At 37.9% G+C, this 25,032-nt stretch overlaps 2 long non-coding RNA genes across 2 annotated transcripts in view; one reads left to right on the forward strand and one right to left on the reverse strand.

Annotated features, from left to right (window-relative positions):
- Positions 1-24,935, forward strand: LOC104006419 (uncharacterized). The gene is made up of 4 exons (XR_680143.4): positions 1-199; positions 12,566-12,727; positions 14,496-14,823; positions 17,011-24,935. It is a non-coding gene; the product is annotated as an uncharacterized LOC104006419 (long non-coding RNA).
- The window catches only part of LOC107974716 (uncharacterized), a 319,154-nt gene that overhangs the window by 94,274 nt on the left and 199,848 nt on the right, over positions 1-25,032 (reverse strand). The gene's annotated exons all lie outside the window — the stretch shown is intronic.

Here is a 25,032-nt window from a genome sequence, read left to right on the forward strand (position 1 = left end):
TTAAACTCCAATTATCCACTGTTGTAGCTGTCTTAAAAGATATTCTTTCTTGTCTGACTTTCCTTTCCTGTATGACTTCCTCACCCACCTTCTAATGTTCATAGATTCAGGAATAATAAACCACCTTCAATCAAATCCTTGTCTCAAGGTATGCTTCTGAAGAATTTGAAACGAGACCCCCGCATGGTGATTGGAAAAGGTATTTAGATATCAGTGCTTCAATATTTGATGACAATTGCCTTATGTCAGATACATAAGCAAATTTTATAATGGTCCATATGAGCACAAAGTGAATTCTTATTCTCTAATTACTACTGCAGAGATCTATAAATTTTTATTAGATAAGAATTCATTTTTGTAGTTCAGATATTATAGAATTTTGTTTGCATGTATGATCAACTCTTCAGAAAGATGTACTTTAATTCAAATATAATGGATGTTTATAAATATTCTCTTCAACTCCCAGTTAACTTTCTATATCTGGAGGTTATGCTATTATCTATATATCGATTTTGAAAAATTATATATTCCTTCCTAATTTTTATTTTTAGCAGTAGCCAGTGACACATATTTATGTTTAATAATGTTTTTCATTTTAAATTCTACTTTATCAAATATCAACAGAACAATTTTTATTATGTATAATTTTTTTCCATTGTATTTTTCTTCCCATTTATCTAAACTTTCCTGTGTCTTCTTTTTATAGGTATTCATTGGAACACAGACATTGAGTGTCTTTCCAGTTTCCTTTAACCTCCTTGCTTTATTGCTCTTGGTTGTCACCACACCAACAGTCTGCTGCCTCTTCAGTTTTGGCATTTGGTGAAGCCATACACCATGGGATGGGGAACCTGGCTTCCTGAGTAGCCACTGAGGGCCCAAATGATATCATCCATACATGTAGAGAAATTAGCTCCCAAGGGAGTGAGCCATTACTAATAGAGAATTAAGAGGAAAGGAGAAGTGAGACAAATTCTCCCTCTTTTTCTCTCCCGTTAACTGCTCAAAGGTACAAGTTCTCCTCTATACCATTCTGGAGACCTGTGTACCAACTGAACATGGCTGCCTAGCTACCTGCTGAGTCTCTTTGACCTTATTAGAAGGAGGCAGCCAGTGCAGGAACACCTTGCATTGCTTTGTATTTCACTTTTCTTTGCCTCACGTCCTTCAAAATAAGCACTTTATTTTAGTTTAGGTATATAAAGATATGCAAAGATAATATAAAGAGTTTCCATACACCCCATGCCAATTTTTCCTATTGTTAACATCTTACATTACTATGGTGCATTTGTTATAACTAATGTACCAATATTGAGACATTATTAAAAACTAAAGTCCATACTTTATTCAGATTTCCTTAGGTTTTATCTAAATATCCCCTTTCTGTTCCAGAATCTTACCTAGGATATCACCTTGTATTTGGTCATTATGTCTCCCTAGGCTTCTTTTGACCAAGAGAGTTTCTTAGACTTTACTTGTTTTAATAACTTTGACCATTTTGAGGAATACCGTTGAGGTAATTGGTAGAATCTTTCTCAGTTGGAATTTATTTGATGTTTTTCTCATGATTAGACTAGAATTATATGTTTTTGAGGAGATAGACCACAGATTGCTATTTTCATCATATGTCATCAAAAGTACATACTATCAGCATGGTTTATCACTGCTGATGTTAACCTTGATCACCTGAGGCAGTGTTTGTCAGGTTTCTCCACAGTTAAGTTACTCTTCTTCCCCTTTCCACACTGAACTGTTTAGAAAGAGGTCCCTATGCATAGCCCATGCTGAAGAAGTGGGGAATTATGCTCCTACCCTTGAGGGCAGAGTATCTGCAAAAATTATTTGGAATTATTCTGCCTGGGGGTTTTGTTTTCTCCCACTTTTATTTACTTATTCTATCATTTATTTATGTCAATATGAACTCATGAATTTTATCTTATACTTTCATTTATAATGCAACACTTTGTTTTTGTTTTTGTTTTCTTAAATTGTTTCAGTTTTGACTATTGGGAATTCTTTCAATTGTCTCCTGTATTTCTTTGACATACCCTATAAATTTTTACTTGGAGCATTTCCTTATTTTCTGGCACAAGATATTCCAGACTCATCTTGTATACCTCCTGCCCAAATCCTAGAATCAGCCATTTCTCCAAGGAGCCCTGATAAGTTTTTTTAATTGGAATATAGTGTTAGAAATCAGGCATGTTCCTTACTGCTGGGACATCATTGCCTCCAGGTCCTCTTAGCTGGCAGAACAAGGAAATATGTGTGTTATATTCACCTCTGTATACACACATAGCTACAAATATTTCTACTTGTAATAATCTCTGTAAATAGTAAGCTAAACATGAGTTCATACTGATATCTCCAACCAGAATCCATTACCATATGGATCATTCCAGCCTTCCCTTTGCTTATCTATATCCTACCACTATAACAATGAGAAATCTGGCTCCCATTATCCATTATCCAGCATATATGTAAAACAGCGTCAGAACTGTTAACCCATTTCCCCATGGAAAACAACTTTACCAACTAGAGTTCAGTGCTTACATACAGTTCTTTTGCTTTTAGTCTTATACTTTCCAGTCATTTTCAATGTTACTTAGATTTTTCTCCTTTATTTCCCATGCTCTTCAGTGAAGTTGTACATATTCTAAAACTGTTGGATTGTTCTGTCACATTCTGAATTTCAATCTTGACTCCTCAAATCTAAATGATTTTTTAAAACTTTGCATACATTAAGGCTTATTCCTTGTGCTGTGAAGTTCTGTGCGTTCAGACAAATGCATAGTACATGTATCTACCATTACAGCACCATACAGAATAGTTTGACCATCAAAAAAGTGTCCCCTGTGCTTCATTCATTAAACACTACCCCTAAACATGCCCTGAACTCCTGGCAAATACTGATCATTTTATTGTCTCTATAGTTTTAACTTTTCTAGAATATCATATAACTAAAATAATATAATATGTAGCCTTTTAAAACTGGCTTCTTTCATTTAAATACACTTTTAATGCTCCATGTCTTTTCATGGCTTGCTAGCTGTCTTTTTGTTTTGCTGAATAATATTCATTATGTATATATACTACAGTTTATTCATCCATTCACCAACTGAAGGACATCTTGGTTGCTTCCAGTTTGGGGGGCGGGGGGATTTTGAATAAAACTAAACATTTGTGTACAGGTTTTTAATGGATGTATATTTTCAAATTAGTTGTCTAAATACCTAGAAACAATTGCTGAATCATATGGTAAAACTATGTTTAGCTTTGTAAGAACCTACCAAACTGTCTTCCAAAGTGGCTGCATGCACCATTTTGCATTTGCACTAACAATGAATAAAAATTCCTATTGCTCTGAATTTTCTCTGACCATTAGTATTGCCAACTTTTTCTTTTCGACTTTATTTTAGCCATTCTAATAGGTATGTATTGGTATCTCATTATTTTAATTTGCAATTTTCTACCAGCAGATCTTGTTGAACATTTTACATATGTATATCTGCATCTTTTCTTTGGTAGGGTGTCTGTTTAGATCTTTTGCCCATTTTAACTTCTTTTCTTTTGTTGAGCTGTAAGTATTCTTTGCATATTTTAGATATGTCCTTATTCAAATATATGTTTTGCAAATATTTGCAAATTTTTCTTCAGTATATGGTTTCTCTTTTCTTTCTCTTGACAGGTTTTTCACAAAGCAAAAATTTTTTAATAAATTTTACTTATCAGTTTTTTCCCTTCATGTGTCATGTTTTTAGTGTTGTAGCTAAAAGCTCATCACCAAATCCAAGTTTACAGATTTTTTTTCTCCCACGTTTTCTCCTAGAAGCTTCATAGTTTTTTCTTTTACATGTAGCTTTATGATTAATTTTGAGTTAATATCTTATGGAAGGAATAAAGTAAATGTCTATGTTCTTTTTGTGCATGTGGATGTCTGCTTGTTAATGTCAGCACCATTTACTGGGAAGAGTATCTTTTCTCCATTTGGTTGTCTTTGCTCCTTGGTCAAAGATCAGTTGATTGTGTGGGTCTCCTTCCAGGCTCTCTAGTCTGTTTTCTTTTCTTTTTTTTTTTTTTGCTTTTTTTTTATTATTATTATACTTTAAGTTTTAGGGTACATGTGCACAACATACAGGTTTGTTACATATGTATACATGTGCCATGTTGGTGTGCTGCACCCATTAACTCATCATTTAGCATTAGGTATATCTCCTAATGCTATCCCTCCCTCCTCCCCCAACCCCACAACTGTCCCCGGTGTGTGATGTTCCCCTTCCTGTGTCCATGTGTTCTCATTGTTCAATTACCACCCATGAGTGAGAACATGTGGTGTTTGGTTTTTTGTCCTTGTGATAGTTTGCTGAGAATGATAGTTTCCAGCTTCATCCATGTCCCTACAAAGGACATGAACTCATCAATTTTTATGGCTGCATAGTATTCCATGGTGTATATGTGCCACATTTTCTTAATCCAATCTATCATTGTTGGACATTTGGGTTGGTTCCAAGTCTTTGCTATTGTGAATAGTGCTGCAATAAACATATGTGTGCATGTGTCTTTATAGCAGCATGATTTATAATCCTTTGGGTATATACCCAGTAATGGGATGGCTGGGTCAAATGGTATTTCTAGTTTTAGATCCCTGAGAAATTGCCACACTGACTTCCACAATGGTTGAACTAGTTTACAGTCCCACCAACAGTGTAAAAGTGTTCCTATTTCTCCACATCCTCTCAGGCACCTGTTGTTTCCTGACTTTTTAATGATCACCATTCTAACTGGTGTGAGATGATATCTCATTGTGGTTTTGATTTGCATTTCTCTGATGGCCAGTGATGATGAGCATTTTTTCATGTGTCTTTTGGCTGCATAAATGTCTTCTTTTGAGAAGTGTCTGTTCATATCCTTTGCCCACTTTTTGATGGGGTTGTTTTTTTCTTGTAAATTTGTTTGAGTTCATTGTAGATTCTGGATATTAGCCCTTTGTCAGATGAGTAGGTTGCAAAAATTTTCTCCCATTCTCTAGGTTGCCTGTTCACTCTGATGGTGGTTTTTTTTTTTTTTTTTTTTTTTTTTGAGACGGAGTCTGGCTGTGTCTGCCAGGCTGGAGTGCAGTGGCGTGATCTCAGCACACTGCAAGCTCTGCCTCCCATTCGGAGGTTCGCGTCATTCTCCTGCCTCAGCCTCCCGAGTAGCTGGGACTACAGGCATCAGCTTCCACACCCAGCTAATTTTTTGTATTTTCAGTAAAGACAAGGTTTCACGGTGTTAACCAGGATGGTTTCGATCTCCTGACCTCGTGATCTGCCCGCCTCGGCCTCCCAAAGTGCTGGGATTACAGGCGTGAGCCACCACGCCCGGCCAGTTTCTTTTGCTGTGCAGAAGCTCTCTAGTTTAATTAGATCCCATTTGTCAATTTTGGCTTTTGATGCCATTGCTTTTGGTGTTTTAGACATGAAGTCCTTGCCCATGCCTATGTCCTGAATGGTATTGCCTAGGTTTTCTTCTAGGGTTTTTATGGTTTTAGACCTAACATTTAAGTCTTTAATCCATCTTGAATTAATTTTTGTATAAGGTGTAAGGAAGGGATCTAGTTTCAGCATTCTACTTATGGCTAGCCAGTTTTCCCAGCACCATTTATTAAATAGGGAATCCTTTCCCCATTGCTTGTTTTTCTCAGGTTTGTCAAAGATCAGATGGTTGTAGATATGCAGCATTATTTCTGAGGGCTCTGTGCTGTTCCATTGGTCTATATCTCTGTTTTGGTACCAGTACCATGCTGTTTTGGTTACTGTAGCCTTGTAGTATAGTTTGAAGTCAGGTAGCGTGATGCCTCCAGCTTTGTTCTTTTGGCTTAGGATTGACTTGGCGATGCAGGCTCTTTTTTGGTTCCATATGAACTTTAAAGCAGTTTTTTCCAATTCTGTGAAGAAAGTCATTGGTAGCTCGATGGGTATGGCATTGAATCTATAAATTACCTTGGGCAGTATGGCCATTTTCACGATATTGATTCTTCCTACCCATGAGCATGAAATGTTCTTCCATTTATTTGTGTCCTCTTTTATTTCATTGAGCAGTGGTTTGTAGTTTTCCTTGAAGAGGTCCTTCACATCCCTTGTAAGTTGGATTCCTAGGTATTTTATTCTCTTTGAAGCAATTGTGAATGGGAGTTCACTCATGATTTCGCTCTCTGTTTGTCTGTTATTGGTGTATAAGAATGCCTGTGATTTTTTCACGTTGATTTTTTATCCTGAGACTTTGCTGAAGTTGCTTATCAGCTTAAGGAGATTTGGGGCTCAGACAATGGGGTTTTCTAGATATACAATCATGTCATTTGCAAAGAGGGACAATTTGACTTCCTCTTTTCCTAATTGAATGCCCTTTATTTCCTTCTCCTGCGTGATTGTCCTGGCCAGAACTTCCAACACTATGTGGAATAGGAGTGGTGAGAGAGGGTATCCCTGTCTTGTGCCAGTTTTCAAAGGGAATGCTTCCAGTTTTTGTCCATTCAGTATGATATTGGCTATGGGTTTGTCATAAATAGCTCTTATTATTTTGAGATACGTCCCATCAATACCTAATTTATTGAGAGTTTTTAGCATGAAGGGTTGTTGAATTTTGTCAAAGGCCTTTTCTGCATCTATTGAGAAAATCAAGTGGTTTTTGTCTTTGGTTCTGTTTATATGCTGGATTATGTTTATTGATTTTTGTATGTTGAACCAGCCTTGCATCCGAGGGATGAAGCCCACTTGATCATGGTGGATAAGCTTTTTGATGTGCTGCTGGACTCAGTTTGCCAGTATTTTATTGAGGATTTTTGCATCAATGTTCATCAAGGATATTGGTCTAAAATTCTCTTTTCTTGTTGTGTCTCTGCCAGGCTTTGGTATCAGGATGATGCTAGCCTCATAAAATGAGTTAGGGAGGATTCCCTCTTTTTCTATTGATTGGAATAGTTTCAGAAGGAATGGTACCAACTCCTTGTACTTCTGGTAGAATTCGGCTGTGAATCCATCTGGTGCTGGACATTTTTTGGTTGGTAAGCTATTAATTATTGCCTCAATTTCAGAGCCTGTTATTGGTCTATTCAGAGATTAAATTTCTTCCTGGTTTAGTCTTGGGAGAGCGTATATGTTGAGGAATTTATCCATTTCTTCTAGATTTTCTAGTCTATTTGCGTAGAGGTGTTTATAGTATTCTCTTATGGTAGTTTGTATTTCTGTGGGATCGGTGGTGATATCCCGTTTGTCATATTTTATTGCGTCTATTTGATTCTTCTCTCTTTTCTTCTTTATTAGTCTTGCTAGTGGTCTATCAATTTTGTTGATCTTTCCAAAAAACCAGCTCCTGGATTCATGGATTTTTTGAAGGGTTTTTTATGTCTCTATTTCCTTCAGTTCTGCTCTGATCTTAGTTATTTCTTGCCTTCTGCTAGCTTTTGAATGTGTTTGCTCTTGCTTCCCTAGTTCTTTTAATTGTGATGTTAGGGTGTCAATTTTAGATCTTTCCTGCTTTCTCTTGTGGGCATTTAGTGCTATAAGTTTCCCTCTACACACTGCTTTGAATGTGTCCTAGAGATTCTGGGATGTTGTGTCTTTGTTCTTGTTGGTTTCAAAGAACATTTTTATTTCTGCCTTCATTTTGTTATGTACCCAGTTTAGTCATTCAGGAGCACGTTGTTCAGTTTCCATATGGTTGAGCGGTTTTCAGTGAGTTTCTTAATCCTGAGTTCTAGTTTGGTTGCACTGTGGTCTGAGAGACAGTTTGTTATAATTTCTGTACTTTTCCATTTGCTGAGGAGAGCTTTACTTCCAACTATGTGGTCAATTTTGGAATAGGTGTGGTGTGGTGCTGAAAAAAATGTATATTCTGTTGATTTGGGGTGGAGAGTTCTGTAGATGTCTATTAGGTCCACTTGGTGCAGAGCTGAGTTCAATTCCTGGGTATCCTTGTTGACTTTCTGTCTCGTTGATCTGTCTAATGTTGACAGTGGGGTGTTAAAATCTCCCACTATTAATGTGTGGGAGTCTAAGTCTCCTTGTAGGTCACTAAGGACTTGCTTTATGAATCTGGATGCTCCTGTATTGGGTGCATATATATTTAGGATAGTTCTTCTTGTTGAATTGATCCCTTTACCATTATGTAATGGCCTTCCTTTTCTCTTTTGATCTTTGTCGGTATAAAGTCTGTTTTATCTGAGACTAGGATTGCAACCCTTGCCTTTTTTTGTTTTCCATTTGCCTGGTAGATCTTCCTCCATCCCTTTATTTTGAGCCTATGTGTGTCTCTGCACGTGAGATGGGTTTCCTGAATACAGCACAGTGATGGGTCTTGTCTTGACTCTTTATCCAATTTGCTAATCTGTGCCTTTTAATTGGAGCATTTAGCCCATTTGCATTTAAGGTTAGTATTGTTATGTGTGACTTTGATCCTCTCATTATGATGTTAGCTGGTTATTTTGCTTGTTAGTTGATGCAGTTTCTTCCCAGCCTTGATGGTCTTTACAATTTGGCATGTTTTTGCAGTGGCTGGTACTGGTTGTTCCTTTCCATGTTTAGTGCTTCCTCAGGAGCTCTTTTAGGGCAGGCCTGGTGGTGACTAAATCTCTCAGCATTTGCTTGTCTGTAAAGGATTTTATTTCTCCTTCACTTATGAAGCTTAGTTTGGCTGGATATGAAATTCTGGGTTGAAAATTCTTTTCTTTAAGAATGTTGAATATTGGCCCCCACTCTCTTCTGGCTTGTAGAGTTTCTGCCAAGAGATCAACTGTTAGTCTGATGGGCTTCCCTTTGTGGGTAACCCAACCTTTCTCTCTGGCTGCCCTTAACATTTTTTCCTTCATTTCAACTTTGGTGAATCTGACAATTATGTGTCTTGGAGTTGCTCTTCTCGAGGAGTATCTTTGTGGCGTTCTCTCTATTTCCTGAATTTGAACGTTGGTCTGCCTTGCTAGATTGGGGAAGTTCTCCTGGATTATATCCTGCAGGGTGTTTTCCAAGTTGGGTTCATTCTTCCTGTGACTTTTATGTACACCAATCAGATGTAGATTTGGTCTTTTCACATAATCCCATATTTCTTGGAGGCTTTGTTCGTTTCTTTTTATTCTTTTTTCTCTAAACTTCTCTTCACGCTTCATTTCATTCATTTCATCTTCCATCGCTGATACCCTTTCTTCCAGTTGATCTCATCGTTTACTGAGGCTTGTGCATTCATCACGTAGTTGTTGTGCCGTGGTTTTCATCTCCATCAGGTCCTTTAAGGACTTCTCTGCATTGATTATTCTAGTTATTCATTCATCTAATTTTTTTTCAAAGTTTTTAACTTCTTTGCCATTGGTTTGAACTTCCTCCTTTAGCTCGGAGTAGTTTGATCTTCTGAAGCCTTCTTCTCTCAACTCTTCAAAGTCATTCTCTGTCCAGCTTTGTTCCGTTGCTGGTGAGGAGCTGCGTTACTTTGGAGGTGGAGAGGTGCTCTGATTTTTAGAATTTCCGGTTTTTCTGCACTGTTTTTTCCCCATCTTTGTGGTTTTATCTTACTTTCGTCTTTGATGATGGTGACATACAGATGGGTTTTTGGTGTGGATGTCCTTTCTGTTTGTTAGTTTTCCTTCTAACAGTCAGGACCCTCAGCTGCAGGTCTGTTGCAGCTTACTGGAGGTCCACTCCAGACCCTGTTTGCCTGGGTATCAGCAGCAGTGGCTGCAGAACAGTGGATATTGGTGAACGGGAAATGCTGCTGCCTGATGGTTCCTCTGGAAGTTTTGTCTCAGAGGGGTACCTGGCTGTGTGAGGTGTCAGTCCGTCCCTACTGGGGGATGCCTCCCAGTTGGGTTACTCGGGCGTTAGGGACCCACTTGAGGAGGTAGTCTGCCCGTTCTCAGATATCAAGCTGTGTGCTGGGAGAACCACTACTCTCTTCAAAGCTGTCAGACAGGGACATTTAAGTCTGCAGAGGTTATTGCTGCCTTTTGTTTGTCTGTGCCCTGCCCCTAGAGGTGGAGCCTACAGAGGCAGGCAGGCCTCCTTGAGCTATGGTGGGTTCCACCCAGTTCGAGCTTCCCAGCCGCTTTGTTTACCTGCTCAAGCCTGGGCAATGGCGGGCACCCGTCCCCCAGCCTCACTGCCACCTTGCAGTTTGATCTCAGACTGCTGTGCTAGCAATGAGCGAGGCTCCGTGGGCATAGGACCCTCTGAGCCAGTATGGGATATAATCTCCTGGTGTGCCGTTTGTTAAGCCCGTTGGAAGAGTGCAGTATTAGGATGGGAGTGATCTGATTTTCCAGGTGCTGTCTGTCACCCCTTTCTTTGACCAGGAAAGGGAATTCCCTGACCCCTTGCACTTCTCAGGTGAGGTGATGCCTCGCCCTGCTTCGGCTCATGCATGGTGCGCTGCACCCACTGTCCTGTACCCACTGTCTGGCACTCCCCAGTGAGATGAACCTGTACCTCAGTTGGAAATGCAGAAATCACCCATCTTCTGTGTGGCTCACGCTGGGAGCTGTAGACTGTAGCTGTTCCTATTCAGCCATCTTGGCTCTACCCACCTCTATTCTGTTTTCTTTATCTGTTATTCTTTCACGAGTACCACACTGTCTTGATTACTGTTGCTTTATACTAAGTAGTATGAACCTTCCAAGTTTGTTCTTTTTCTTCAGTGGCTTATTTCCTTTTTTTTTTTTTTTTCCCTCTTCATCCTGCTTCATGCTTCCATTTACTAAAAAGTGTTAGCACCTTAATCCTTGCCTTGTGTTCTGTTTTGTGGAAGGCCAATGTTACAGACTAAATGGTTGTGTCTCTTCAAAATTCATGTTAAAGCCCCATTGTAGCTGTATTTGGCCAAAGGAAGTAACTAAGATTAAATAAGGTCATAAGGGTGAGGTCCTAAGCCAATAGGATTAGTGAGCTTATAGGGACAGACACCAGAGGGAACCTCACCCTCTTTTTCTCTATGCAGACACTGAGGAAAGGCCATGTGAGGACACAGCTGGAAGGTGACTGTCTAGAAGCCAGGAAGAGAGTTCTCACCAGAAACCAACCCTGATAGTACCTTGATATGAGACTTTTAGCCTCCAAAACTATGAGAAAAGAAATGTTTATTGTTTAAGCCACCCTAGCCTGTGGTATTTTGTTATGGCAGCCCAAACATACTGATACCACCAGAACAAGGCAAAATATAACTTTTGTAGACATTAAAGAGCTATATTCTGTTTCTTAATCTAATCTTGGAATCTTTTAACTGATTAGGTTAGTTCATTTAAATTTATTTTATTTTGGCAGTTTTTATTTATATTACTTTATGATTTTTATATTATATCTGGGTTTTCTCTCAAAACAAGTATTAGACTGATTTATTTTTCTTAATTGTTTCTTTTCTATCATTGGTTTGGAAATTGCACATTTAATCTCTATACTTTTATGATTTACCATTTCATTTTTAAAATGTATGCCTGTCTGAACAAAGTCCAAAGTGAATTCATAATTTTACAACCTTTTCAAATATTACAAAGCCTTTAGAAACTTTAATTCTGATTATCCCCTCTTCTCTTATATGCCATTTGTCTAAGATTTTTACTTTAACTTTATTTTTATGAACCCCACATTGTGTATCATTATTCTCATTTTTATATCATTAGCATGTGTTTAGGTTTACCTTATGTTTGCCAATTATTTTGCCCATTATTGCCTTTGGAAACTCTTTTCTTCCTTCTGTGTTCAAGGCTCTTCTTTCTGAGGTATATAGCTACTTTAGTGAGGGTATGTTATGATAAAGCCTCTATGTCTTTTTTTGTCCAAAATTGCCCTTTTTATACTTTCAGTCTTGATTGATAGTTTGTCTAGTATATAATTCTAGGTTGACAGTTATTTTTTTCTCAGCAATGTAAAGATAATGCTCATTTATACTCTGGCCTCTATTGTTACCATAAGAAGTCTATTGTCAAGAGTTTTTCCTTTGTTTATCTTAGTTAAAGCTTTTAATTCTTGGATCTAAGGATTCATGTCTTTCATCAGTTCTATAAAATTCTCAGCCACCATTTTGTTACACTATGACTCTTTGTCATTCTTTCTCTTTTTCCTCCTGTACTTTTTGCATACATATATTAGATCTCATTCTCCTTCATGTCACTGAATAATCTCTTTCGCATTTTCAATTTCTTTATGTTTCTTTGATACATTTCATTTAATTTCCTCAAATCTACCTTCTAATTCAAAATATTTGCTTTTAGTTGTTTTTAATATGCAGCATAAGCTACTTGTTTATGGCTTGATTTAAAAAGTCCTTTTTATTTGTTTTAATCTATGTGGCTTTTGCTTATTTTATTTTTTGTACATTTCTTACAGCTTTAATTCTCATTACTTTTAATTATGTGAACACAATAATTTTATATTATCTATTAGAAGACACTCTAATGTGAAAATATTGATCTTCTAATGCTGTTACCTGTTGTGTCTTTAGTTTCTCGTCCATTTTAGATTATTTACTTGTGAAGATTCAAGTTTAGAGGTACTTTATCTGTGGAAGTTGTGGAGCACACATGCTCTAATGTTGTCATTGTGTCTAACAGGTGTCCAGAATTATCACTGGTACAGGAGCATATTTATGTTAATTTCTTATTTTGGATATTCCTGAACATTGAAGATTTTGAAGCTAGTACAAATTTGAACCACACACTTGTTCATGAAACAGGCTCAGAGTACAAATTCTTCAGGAACTCAAGCAGAGATAGGTAAGCTTTTCTGTTGTCTTCCTGTGTCAGTGGGCACAGATGATTTAGTCCTGTATTTTACTGAGGCCTAGTCCTTCAAGGTTTCCAGCTCTCCCCTCATGGGCTTCTGAGTAATGTACTCTGTTACCCTAAGGACTTTAACATAAAAGCTCTTAGGCTACTTGAACTGGCAAACTCTACTCCCCCAGTCTCTCACAGACCCTGTCACCCAGAGCTAACTAACCATGAAAGCCTCAGCTGTGCCTCACGGTATTATTATACCCTGCCTCTCAGAATACCTGTCACCTGGGGATTTTTCTTACTTTTCTTGTTACCTCAACTACACATTTTAAAATAATGTTATATATTATGTGCTTATGAGGAAAGATGGGGTTCAGGTAAATTCACATTATTTAATGAACAAGAAGACCTGAATTTGTTTCTTTAAATGTCTCAAAGTTTGAAAAGTTTGATGATAATTGTATGCCAGATTTGAAGTTACATTATTATTTAGTCCACCTAATGACACAAAGGAAGAGTAGCATAAGGTCAGTTGTAATGATCGCAGAGCAGGGCTTGGTGTTTCCTACTGCATATCTTTTAGGAAGTGTTTTCCTACATTTAATATTTCTGTTAGTGGCTTGAATCACTGCACAAGCACTCATGTCAAAAGTTCTTATAAATATGTAGAAATCACACCCCAATTTAGGGCTCTAATTAACATATAGAATACATTAATGAAGTGTATTCTATGTTCAGTAATTCCATCATACTCTAATTTTAATTTGTTGCATTTTTGCCCTGGGAATGTGAGACAGGATGGAATTACACAGCTATTTAAATCCCCTTTAAGGAAGTGGCAGTGTATTAATGAGACATAATGGGAGATATTGACAAGCGGAGATGCCCTGAGTTGGTAGAGCATGAACCAGATGTCTGCCTCTTCATTAGTGTATGAGCATCTGGAAGGCAGGCAAAGTGCTACATTCATCTCAGAATTTCTGGAGTGGAGTACCGGGCTTGGCTCATGGTAGGGGCTAAATAACTCTGGAGAGAGAGAGAGGAGAGGGTATGGGATGGGAGAAAGAGAGTAAAAAAGAGATGGAAAAAAAGGGAGGAGCAGCTCCTGACCATCACTATGATACTTACAGAAAAAGAAGAATCTAACCTACTTCCTGGTTCTGATATCTGGCACATGAATGCAGCTGTCCTTGAGAATTACTTCATGTTCTCAAGTGCATTGAAATCCCAAAGATTCCATCAATATGATTAAAGATTTTAGCTGCTTGCACCATAGATTACATATCTGTTAAGCTACATGTCTGAACTGCAGGAACTTGCATTCTTAGTAGGCTCTGATACTTGCCACCCATGTTAACAAATTTTATTTCTTGAATAAGGCAAATATTTCCGAGCTGCTCCCATATTTTGAGAGACCCGTTTCTTCCTTTCTTAATGACCTGAACTCCATTTTCACCCTGATCCATTTCTTAGAAATTTCTGTGCCTTTCTTTCAGCAAAACCTAAGTTTCAGAAACAGAATAAGATGGTTGAAGACTTTCATTATCTTTCTGAATTGTAGAGTTTATCAACTGTATAAATGTTTTGCCTCAATGGGAGGAGGTATTATGACTGAATTGTACCTTCAATAAACCTCTTGCCAGTGCTGGAGAAAAATTTCCTTGGGCTGGGCAGCTTAGCCACACCTAAGAAAACAATGAATGTGAAAGCACTTTAAGAGTGAAGTTCTGTGTGGAGTCCTCATGGTGAACATTATGCTCTGCACTAGGCTATGAAATGATGATGGCCAACCATGGATAGAAGCTAGTGGGGCTTTCTACTCTGCTTAAACTGTTCCCATTCCAATGTGCAAAACACTGCTCAAGAGTTTCCTTGTTGGAGACTGACAGACAGAAAAGAAGAAGAATGCATTGTGTTCTCAGAGAAACCCAGAAAAGAAAAGATTGGAGCTGCTGAGCTGAGAGCACTGAGAACTGACAGCACTCAATCTTTTATGTCCTTTTGGAGGTACAGCATGGGAGAAATGGGGTCACCTGGTAGTAGGACTCCAGTTGCTCCCAATGCGACTTCCTGCCTTGGTGAAGTCTACTGGAAGGGTGAGTAGATATAAATGAACATCCATTTCCTTCATCCCACCATTTCTCTGCCTGTTTCCTCATCTGCCCTACTCACTTCCCTTTAAATATATTTTAAACATAATTTTTAAAACAGCTTTATTGGCTCCCATCAATGTAGCAGTATTTCTTCAAGTGTGATCCATAAACCTCTGATGATTCCAGGGAATATACAGTCAGTTCTAATTTCAGAAACTAAAACATTGATAATAATGTACTAATAGTATCACTACATAAAATAGGTAGGAGCTTGTATAGCTGATAGCATACACTTTGCTTCACATTTGGCTGAAACCACTGATGTACACATTTAAGTAGTTTCTCAGCATGTGTAGAATACATATGAAGAAGTAAGCAACATATTTTTATTATGTTAATATTGGAAAGCCATGCTATAGGAAGAAAACATTTTACTAGTAAGAAAAACAAAACCATTTTACTAGAGTTAAACAAATAGTGAAATCATGTAGTAGGCATATTGGGATCAGGATCAAAGGAGATCATCTACATATGCGGTTGTGGACATTAAAGGAACATAAAGTACTTGAGTGCTAGAACCTTATTGTTTGCAAAGAAAACAGTTGGCAGAATATTTCCTGATCTTGATTTAATATTGAATGAAATGAGAAAGAAACAAATTTTATCAAGTTCTAGCCAATAAGCCCACATCTTTTTGATCCAATGAGCAAGTAAATTGGCAATAATTATTAAATATCTTGCTCCTTTTTCATTGATAAGTTGTCATAAGAGGATTTCAAATGAGGAAAGGGAAAATCATTTCTCTCTGACCCTGATAATATCAATAAAGACCAGATTAATGCTTTTAAGGGTTTTTCACAAGAGATGTATCTCAGAATATAGTCAATATCTTAATAGACAACTAATTACTCCAGGCCTGAAATAGCATAATTATTAATGCTGAATAAATGATATCAAGATTTTTGATGAAAATCATATTGAGCTAAATGTTTGGCCCTTTACTGATATTTTTTATTTTCATTAAGATTGGAACTTACGTTGAATATTTATATTATGGTGGCCTTTAAAGTTCTTGCTGGTAAAGTGATATTTTAGTCAAGATTTGAAGGAAGTGAAGGAGCCAGCTATATGGATATCTGAGAGAAGAGCATTCCACTCAGAGGGAACAGCAAGTGCAACATTCCTGGACCCTGAGCTGCTTGGTGTCCTCAGGGAACACTGAAGAGGTCGGTGTAGATAGAGTATAATGAGGAAGAGAGAAAATAATAGGTGAAGTCAGAGAGGGAGCAAAAGATTGGGATATGAGGACTCCAGCTCTCACACTGAGATAAGAAGTCATTGGAGGATTTTAGGCACAAGAGTGGTTACTTTTTTAATGACTTCCTTTTTAAAGAGTTCACTCTGAGAGCTGTGTTGAGAATAGACCGAAGGAGACAAAAGCAGAATGAAAACCAACTAGGATGTTATTTCAGTAATTGACCCAAGAAAAGGTGGTGGCTTGCACCAGCGCAGTAGGTTGAATTTTGGACCTATTTTTGCTCACTTTTTCAATAAATGTCTATCAAGTCCCTACTATGTACTGATGCTACTCTGATTACTGGAAAAGCCATGTGTAGCAAAAAATCGAACCCATGGTCTCTATTCCTCTCTGAATTTGGAGAAGGGAAGTTGGGGGCAGAAACAGGCAACATAGTTGTAAGAAATAGGCAAGATAAATTTCAGATAGCAATATGTAGTGTGAAACAAATTAACCAGTTTAATGTGACAGAGTGACTGGCTGGGTGGATGGATGCTACTTTGCTACTTCAGATTATCTCTTTGGGAAAGGCTACTCTAAAGACCAGGTAACCTATTGGCTTGGACATGGATGATGAGAAGAAGGAAGCCAAGTGAGTATCTGGTGGGTGATTGCTCCAGGTAGAATGAACTGCAAGTTTGCAATCAGAGAAGCACATGAGGCTTGCTCAATAAACAAATGGAAGACTAGTAGTGTGACTGGCTGGAGAATAGTGAAACAACTATAAAGTCATAGAAGTGAGATTAGGGAGGAAGATTACTGGGGGTCTTGGAGGTCATAATAGGGAATTTGGATTTTATTCTAAGCATTTTAGAAAGTCATGGGAGGGCTTTAAGTAAAACATGGCATGCTGTACTTCACATTTTCAGAAAATCCCTCTGGCTTTTTTGCAGAGTGTTGACTCTGTTAGAGACGTACAAGTAGAGAGCTCCAGCAAGCTGGAAATAGGAGTCTGTAGTCCAGCAGAGAAGTCAGGCTTGAAGATACAAATTGAGGAGTCATCAAAGTATGGATGACATTGGAAGAGAAGGAGCAAGATGACATGACTTCCAGAGTGGGTGCAGGTGGGCTGCTTCCCATCATGGTAAGACTCTCCTGTTCTTATCTTCCAATCTCTCCTCAACCAACTCCAGTTCACATCTATAACCCCACCACGCTACTGAATCTGCCTTCGTTAAGATCACCGTTCTTTCCCTGAAACACAAAGTGAATGGATTTAGTAAAGAAATAGTTAGGAGGCAGGAGAATTGAGAAGAATTAGAGCAATGTCACAGTGATAAGACTCTAGCAGAGAAAGATCAATGCCTCTAACATATTAAGAACTGAAAAGTGTCAAGGAGGGTTTATACCATATTTGAGAGCAAAATTCTAAGAAACATTGAGGCTTGGCTCTGACTTCTCAGATCCCAGCTGCTTGCCTGTGTTTCTGATCACCATCTGCTCCCAGATTCCCAGGGCCAAGCTCTACCACAGACCCTTGTGTCTTCAAGTTGGGCCCCCCAGTGCTATCCTGGCATGCCACCTGCTATCTGTTGCCAGACCTTTTCAGATACTATATTCTGCCTGCTATACTGAACCTCTCTTCTGTATCTCAAATACATACATTTCCTTTCCTATCTTCTCTTGAGCAGTTCTAGTCCTAATTTCTGGATTCTTTAGTCTATATATCTTATAATAACTAATAAGGTTCTGGTCAGCCATGCCTTTCGATGGGACACTTACTAACCAACCCACTACTCTGTTACAGTATTTTTTAGGGTCTAGAAGATGACAAGCACTGGATTTTGAATTCAACCTCAAAAGGTCCTTGGCTCATTTTATATACTTTGTGATTGAGCCAGGTCAAACCCCAATAAATGCTGTGCCCCTCTAAGTAAGCACATGCTCTTGTATATTTACCAGAAGCAATTGAAGCAGTGAAGGAAGAAGTGATAGAAGTCACTGAAAACTTCACTATATTAAAAGTCATTTTTATATCTGGAACTAGGAAAGGCTGGACTAAAGTTCTGCCAACAGCGAGGCTCACTCCATTAGTTATAACTCTTCTTCCTACTGCTTGGCAAATCAAGATAAAAGAGTCCTTCTGGGGGAGCCACTTTTAACTCCTCTGGGGGAGTTGAAAAGCAAATATCATGTTAATCTTGAAAACCAGTTTCTCTATTTCATTATTTTTGAACCTACAATTCAATATATATTCATTGAATTACAGAGTCTATTATTTATTTGAAGCTTGTTATGGGTTAAATTGTGTCCTTCCAAAATTCTTATGTTGAAATCCTAATCCCAAGTATCCCATAATGGGACCAAGTACCTCAGAATGGGAAATAGAGTCATTGCAGATGTAATTAATTAAGAGATGTAATTAATTAAGATACTGGAGTAAGATGGGTCCCTAATCCAGTATGACTGGTGTCCTTCTGAAAAAGCAAAATGTGGACATAGATACACACACAGAGAAATGTCATTTGAAGAGAGAGGGCAGAGATGTAAAAGCCGAGGAACATTAAATATTGCCAGCAAACTGCCAGGAGAGAGGTTTGGAACAGATTTTCCTGCACAGCCCTCAGCAGGAACCAATCCCACTGACATCTTGATTTTGGGTTTCCAGTCTCCAGAACTGTGACACAATAAGTTTCTGTTGTTTAAGCAACCCAGTTTGTGGTTCTTATACTAGCCCTAGCAAACTAATACAAAGCCTGAGCAGACACAAATTATATTAGCCACAATAATTTAGCAATATTTTCAGTTTTGCATTAATGAAAGTACAGCCCAATTTGTCCACCCTTTGGAATTTTGCCAGCACAAACCCTCATCCCATCAAAATCATCACCAATTAGGAAGAGAAAACAAAGGGTGGGGGCAAAAGGGGTGTAAACACATGCTCATTTTTCTGAAGAGGCTGAAGGAGTGCTTCTTCATGTAGGCATATTTCCAAAGAGGCTGAAGAAAAAAAATATGTATTCAAAAAGAACATTTACTCCTGTTGTTAAGTCAATGCCTCACAACATCACTACAGTATCAGACACGAAAATTAGGCCAGAATTATGCAGTTGAGTCTAATGCTGTCTGTTCAGGCTTCAGTGATAGACAAAAAGAAATAGTTGCGTTTTGTATGGTAATTGGCTGGAGATGTGCAGTACGCATTTACAAACCATGTCAGGACATTTTTGCATATCAGAAAACAATCTAACACATTTCATGAGACACTTGTGCAATCCATGAATTTTAATTATCTATGAAGCCTTGGACAAAGAGTACAATATGAAACACTTCAATAATAGCAATAATAAATAATCTTTTTCTTGCCATTGTTGGTGTCAATCTCAAAATTTCATCTTTATTAATATTACATCATTATTTTATGGGAATAATTACTACTTTGTAGTATGAGTAAAATATGTGCTTATGGAAATATGAGACAAGGGCTGTATATTTCTTCTATTCAGCTGACACAGTGGAATCCAATAAAATAGAGAATGGAATGAGACTGAGTATGAAAGAGAAACACCAATTTCTTGTTTGTTCTTTTCAAAGTTGTACAAAACCCAAAGGTTTTGTACCAGCCCAAACAACAATCTCTCCAAACTCGATCTGGTAGTTTGCCTTCAAGGAACATGTACTGAATGAGACACTAGGTTCCACACAGCTGGCCAAGGACTTTGGAAATCATTGCTCCTATTTTTAACCCCACATTCTTGAGCTGCCCACCCCCACCCTACCCAATCACACAGCTCAAGATTCCTTCTGAGCAATTCGGACTGGACAGAGCAGCACGTGGTATCCACGCAGCCAGACCCTAGCCAGCCTCACTTCCAAAACCTGTCAGTTAAAACTAATTTAGGGGTGAATCACGGGACCTCTGCTCACCACCCAATCTGTTTAGGAACATTGCTCTGTCCTTTTAACAGCCAGAGCTGCAGGCAACATGTACTCTGTTATGAGAGGGTAAGGAGTGTTCAGCTCACTTAGAATCTGATTGGCAGAGCAGCCTTAATACTTTATACTAGTTCTTAGAAATGTTTACGGAACGCAGTGTTTTGCACTGCAGTATAAAGCACACTATGTGCAGCCATACCCTAACCAGTTGTAGATCTGCTTGGGCAGAGGAATCTGTTTTCCCAAGAAGGGCAGTCTCTCTCTTTACTCCAAGAACTATGGAAGAGGCATTGAATTTAAATTAAACAAGAGAGATTTAAATCAGATTTAAAGAGTTTAGGCCACTAAACTATAAATTTTTTGAAAATTTTTTATTTACTTTAATTTAAACTCTGAGATACACGGGCAGAACGTACAGGTTTGTTACATAGGTATACATATGCCCTGGTGGTTTGCTGCACCTATGAACCCATCATCTAGGTTTTAAGCCCCACCTGGATTAGGTATTTGTCCTAATGCTCTCCCTCCCCTAGCCCCCCAACCCCCGACAGGACCCAGTGTGTGATGTTCCCCTCCCTGTGACCATGTGTTCTCACTGTTCATCTTCCACTGATGAGTGAGAACATGCAGTGTTTGGATTTCAGAGTCTCTTTGTGGAGTTTTAAACAGTGACAAAGAGATGTATCTTTCACCCATTTTGGAATACCTAAATTAGTGCATTTGAGAAGACAAAGAAAAAATATAAGACTAAATGGTAGTGTTTTGTAGTTTTATGACTCTATGTTCTTTTCCGTTGTTATGAAATTGCTGTTGCTCTTTGGAGGAAGAAATCAGTTTTTCTAACTCTTGATGAATAAATGCTTCACGTCTCACCCACGCGCACTCTTCCTTTAGGTGGTTTTGCTGTTAATTCGCTTTAACTACCTCTTTCTTCTGTGTGTTTGGTCTTCTAAAACTGGTTCTGCATAATAAATCCTAATAGTCCTGTTGTGGATGAAGAACTAAATTTAAAAATGTAACTTCTCACCAAGATGGCCCTGAAAGTTAAGAAGGAAACCTCTGCTCCTCCCAAAGTCAAGATAAAGCAAAGTCTTTGAAGGCCAAAAAGGCAGTGCAGAAAAGTATCCACAACCATACTCAAAAGATCCTCACACTACTCCACTTCTGGTGGCCCAAGACTCTGCAGCTTTTAAGGCAGCAAAATGTCCTTAGAAAAGTACCACCAGGAGAAGCAAGCTTGATCACTCTGCCATCATGTTCCACTTGAATCAGACAAGAATAGGGAAGACAATACATATGTGTTCATTTTAGATGTCAAAACCAACATGCACCAGTTCCAAAGGCTGTGAAGAAGCTTCATGACACTAACATGGCCAAGATCAACACACTGATCAGGCCTGATGAACAAAAAAAGGCATGACTATGATGCTTTGGATGTTGCCAACAAAATTGGGATCATCGAAAGAACACTCAGATGGCTAATTTTAAATACAAAAATTTCAGATTTCTTTGTGATTCTGTGATTAGTTCAGCTTGACAAGAAGAAGAGAGAAAGGAAAATGGCATTTCTGTCCTCATGTTTCTCCTCTTTGTGCATCTAGATGATGAATGGTGGGTGAATGGGGGCAAAACGTCTTGGTCAATAAAAGAAAATCTGAAAATCTTCCTGAGGCCATCTGTGTCTAGTTTTTAAATTCTTCGCTCAGTGGAAGAGATTTGATGATGAGAATTCAGAGATACAATCCTTTTCTTATCCTACCTGTGTCAATAGCTCTTGATTCAAATGCTATTATTAAATTATTTTTTCATTCATTCAGCAAAAATTCATTGAGCACATATTATGTGCTAGCTTTCACTCTAGCTCCAGGGTTACAGCTCTGAAACACTTGACAAATGTTTCTACCTTCATAGACTTCACTTGTACTAAGAAGAGATGGACATTAGACAAGTAAATAAGTGGATTCAGTAGAATGTCAGATGGCTGAAAATGTTATGGAGAAAAATTAAGCAGGAAGGGTCATGAGGAGTAAGAGGGGAATGAACATTGAAGTTTGGCAGGGTGGGCAGGCAGGACTTGGCTGAGAAGAAAATATTTGGGTAAATATCTAAAGGAGGGGGCAGAGTTGGATGTGGATATTTGCAGGAAGAGCATTCCAGGCAGAAGAAATAACAAATACAAAGCCCTGAACATGTACCAGACAGAACATTTGTCAAAGCATCTCATCTCTCTTCTACCGTAAAATAAAATTCTGCTCTAACAGGGTAGTGAAGAACATATTAATCCTGCACCAATACTATTGTTCATTTAGCTCACAAGTTCATTACCACAATTTGATGGTATGAACTGCCTTGGAACTTGGTCCATGTGTTAACATTCATCGTATTTTGTTTTCTTTTTGTTTTTATTTTGTACTGGTAACACATAAATACTTTCTTGTTGAAAAGATGCAAACAATAGGCCTGGCGCGGTGGCTCTCGCCTATAATCCCAGAACTTTGGGAGGCCGAGTCGGGTGGATCACGAGGTCAGGAGATCGAGACCATCCTGGCTAACACAGGGAAACCCCATCTCTACTAAAAATACAAAAAATTAGCCGGGCGTGGTGGCTGGCGCCTGTAGTTCCAGCTACTCGGAAGGCTGAGGCAGGAGAATGGTGTGATCCCAGGAGGCGGAGCTTGCAGTGAACCGCGACCACAACCGTGCACTCCAGCCTGGGCAACAGAGTGAGACTCCATCTCAAAAAAAAAAAAAAAAAAAAGATGCAAACAATACAGAAATTTATAGAGTGAAGTGTGAAGGTTACCCCATCCAACTTCTCTTGCTATACTTCTTATCAACCTACCAACGTTCTTACTTCAGAACAAACTACTGTTAATAGTTTGATATACATTCATCAGTCATTTTTTCATTTATATATGCATGTATATGAAGACGTAGTTTTTTTCATAAATGGGATCATACTTTACACGTTTTTTTGACAACTTGCTCTTCTTAACAATGTGGAAGATTTATCTGAGTTAATAGAGAAAGGTCTGTTATATTCTATAATAAAAGTGGAGTATTTCTTGGTACAGATTTGCCACACATTATTCACACTCCCTATTGAAGGGTTGTTTTTATTTTTTAAATCTGAATCTCTTTGTATGAAACTTATGGTGAAAATATGTAAATGTTTCTCTAAGATAGACATCCAGAATTTTGAGTAGATGGATATATGTGAGGTTTGTTATTTACTTTTTTGTAATGGTGATATACAGAGGTATGATCCACATACCATACAATTTACCCAAAGTATAAAATGTAATGATTTTAGTATATTCGGAATTGTGCAATCAATAAATTTTAGAACATTTTTATTACCCCCCCAAAACACACAAACCATCTAAGCCATCACTCCTCAATCTTCTCCTCCCTTTCGGGGAAACCCCTAATCTACTTCTGTCTCTATAGCTTTACTTCTTATGGATATTCCATATAAATGGAATCAGAAAATTTTTGGTTTTGTGTCTGCCTTTTTTCACTTAGCATAATGTTTCTAAGGTTTATTCACATTGTGGCATGCATCAGCACTTCGTTTCTTTTAACTGCATAATAATATTCATTTGTATGAATATACATTTTATTTATCCATTTATTGGTTGATGGATATTTGGGTTGCTTACATCTCTGAGCACTTATGAATAACGCTGCTATGAATATTAATGCACAAATTTTTATGTAAACTTATATTTTTCATTCTCTTGGGTGTATACCTAGGAGTGGAATTCTTGTGTCAAATGGTAACTCTCTACATTGAGCAAAAGAGAACCTACGTTCCTTCACAAAGGACGTTCATGCTTTAATTTATAAAGATCTTTCATTTCAAACTCTGGATGCTGAAGCAAAAGTGGCATTGGAAATATTTCAACACAAGTACAAAACAGATTTCACAGAAAAGAAGGCATCTCAGAACCCTGAGAGAATAGTCAAGCTACACAGAATAGGTAATTTCATTGATGTGAGTGAGGGCCCTCTGATTCCAAGAACAAGTATTTGCTTCCAGTATGAAGTGTCAGCAGTTCACAATCTTCAACCTAACCAGCCAAGTCTTATATGAAGATTCCAGGGTCTGTCTTTACCCATTCACTTAAGAGCACGTTTTACGATATGGGATAAGCTATTGGAAAGATCTCATAAAATGGTAACTGAAGATCAAACTAAACTGATAAAGCAAAGTGCATCTGCCTAATAACTTTCCAAAATTTAAATATATATAGTAAATTAAATGTTTTTAATATTTCAAAAACATTTTAAGGACTGGCAGACTGTTTTCTAAAATGGCTACACCACTTTAAAATCCCACCAGCAGTGTATGAAGGTTGCAATTTCTCCATATTTTTGTCAGCACTTGGTATTATCTGTCGTTTTGATTGTAGCCATTCTAATGTGTGACAAGTAGCATCACATTGGAGTTTGATTTTCATTATCCTGAAGAATAATGATGTTGAGTATCTTTTAATGTATTTGTGGGCCATTTTTATATATTCTTTGCAGAAATGTCTAGTCAGATTCTTTGCCGATTTTACATTCTGTGTTCAATGGTCTTGGCATGCTGGTCTAAAGTCAGTTGTCCACAAATGCAAGAATTTATTTCTGGATTCTCTGTTCTATTCCATTGACCTTTATATGTATTCTTATGCTGGTATGACACTGTCTTGCTTATATTTGCTTTGTAGTAAGTTTTGAAATAAAGAAGTGTGAATCCTCCAACTTTGTTCTTTTCCAAGATCATGTTGGCCGTTTTGGGTCTCTTCCATTTTCATATTAATTTTAAAATCAGCTAGTCAAATTCTGCAAAAAAGCGAGCTGGGGTTTTGGGAGGGGTTGCATTCAATCTGTACAACAATGTAGAGAGTATTGCCATCTTAATAGCATTCTCTTCCAATTCGTGGTCATGGCATGTCTTTTCATTTACTTAGGTATTTTTAAATTTATTTCAACAATGATTTGACGTTTTCAGTTGCACAAGTATTGCATTTCTTTTGTTAAGTGTATTCCTA

The sequence above is a fragment of the Pan troglodytes genome, chromosome 4 (assembly GCF_028858775.2).
Source record: "Pan troglodytes isolate AG18354 chromosome 4, NHGRI_mPanTro3-v2.0_pri, whole genome shotgun sequence".
In the NCBI taxonomy this organism is placed as follows: Eukaryota; Metazoa; Chordata; class Mammalia; order Primates; family Hominidae; genus Pan; species Pan troglodytes.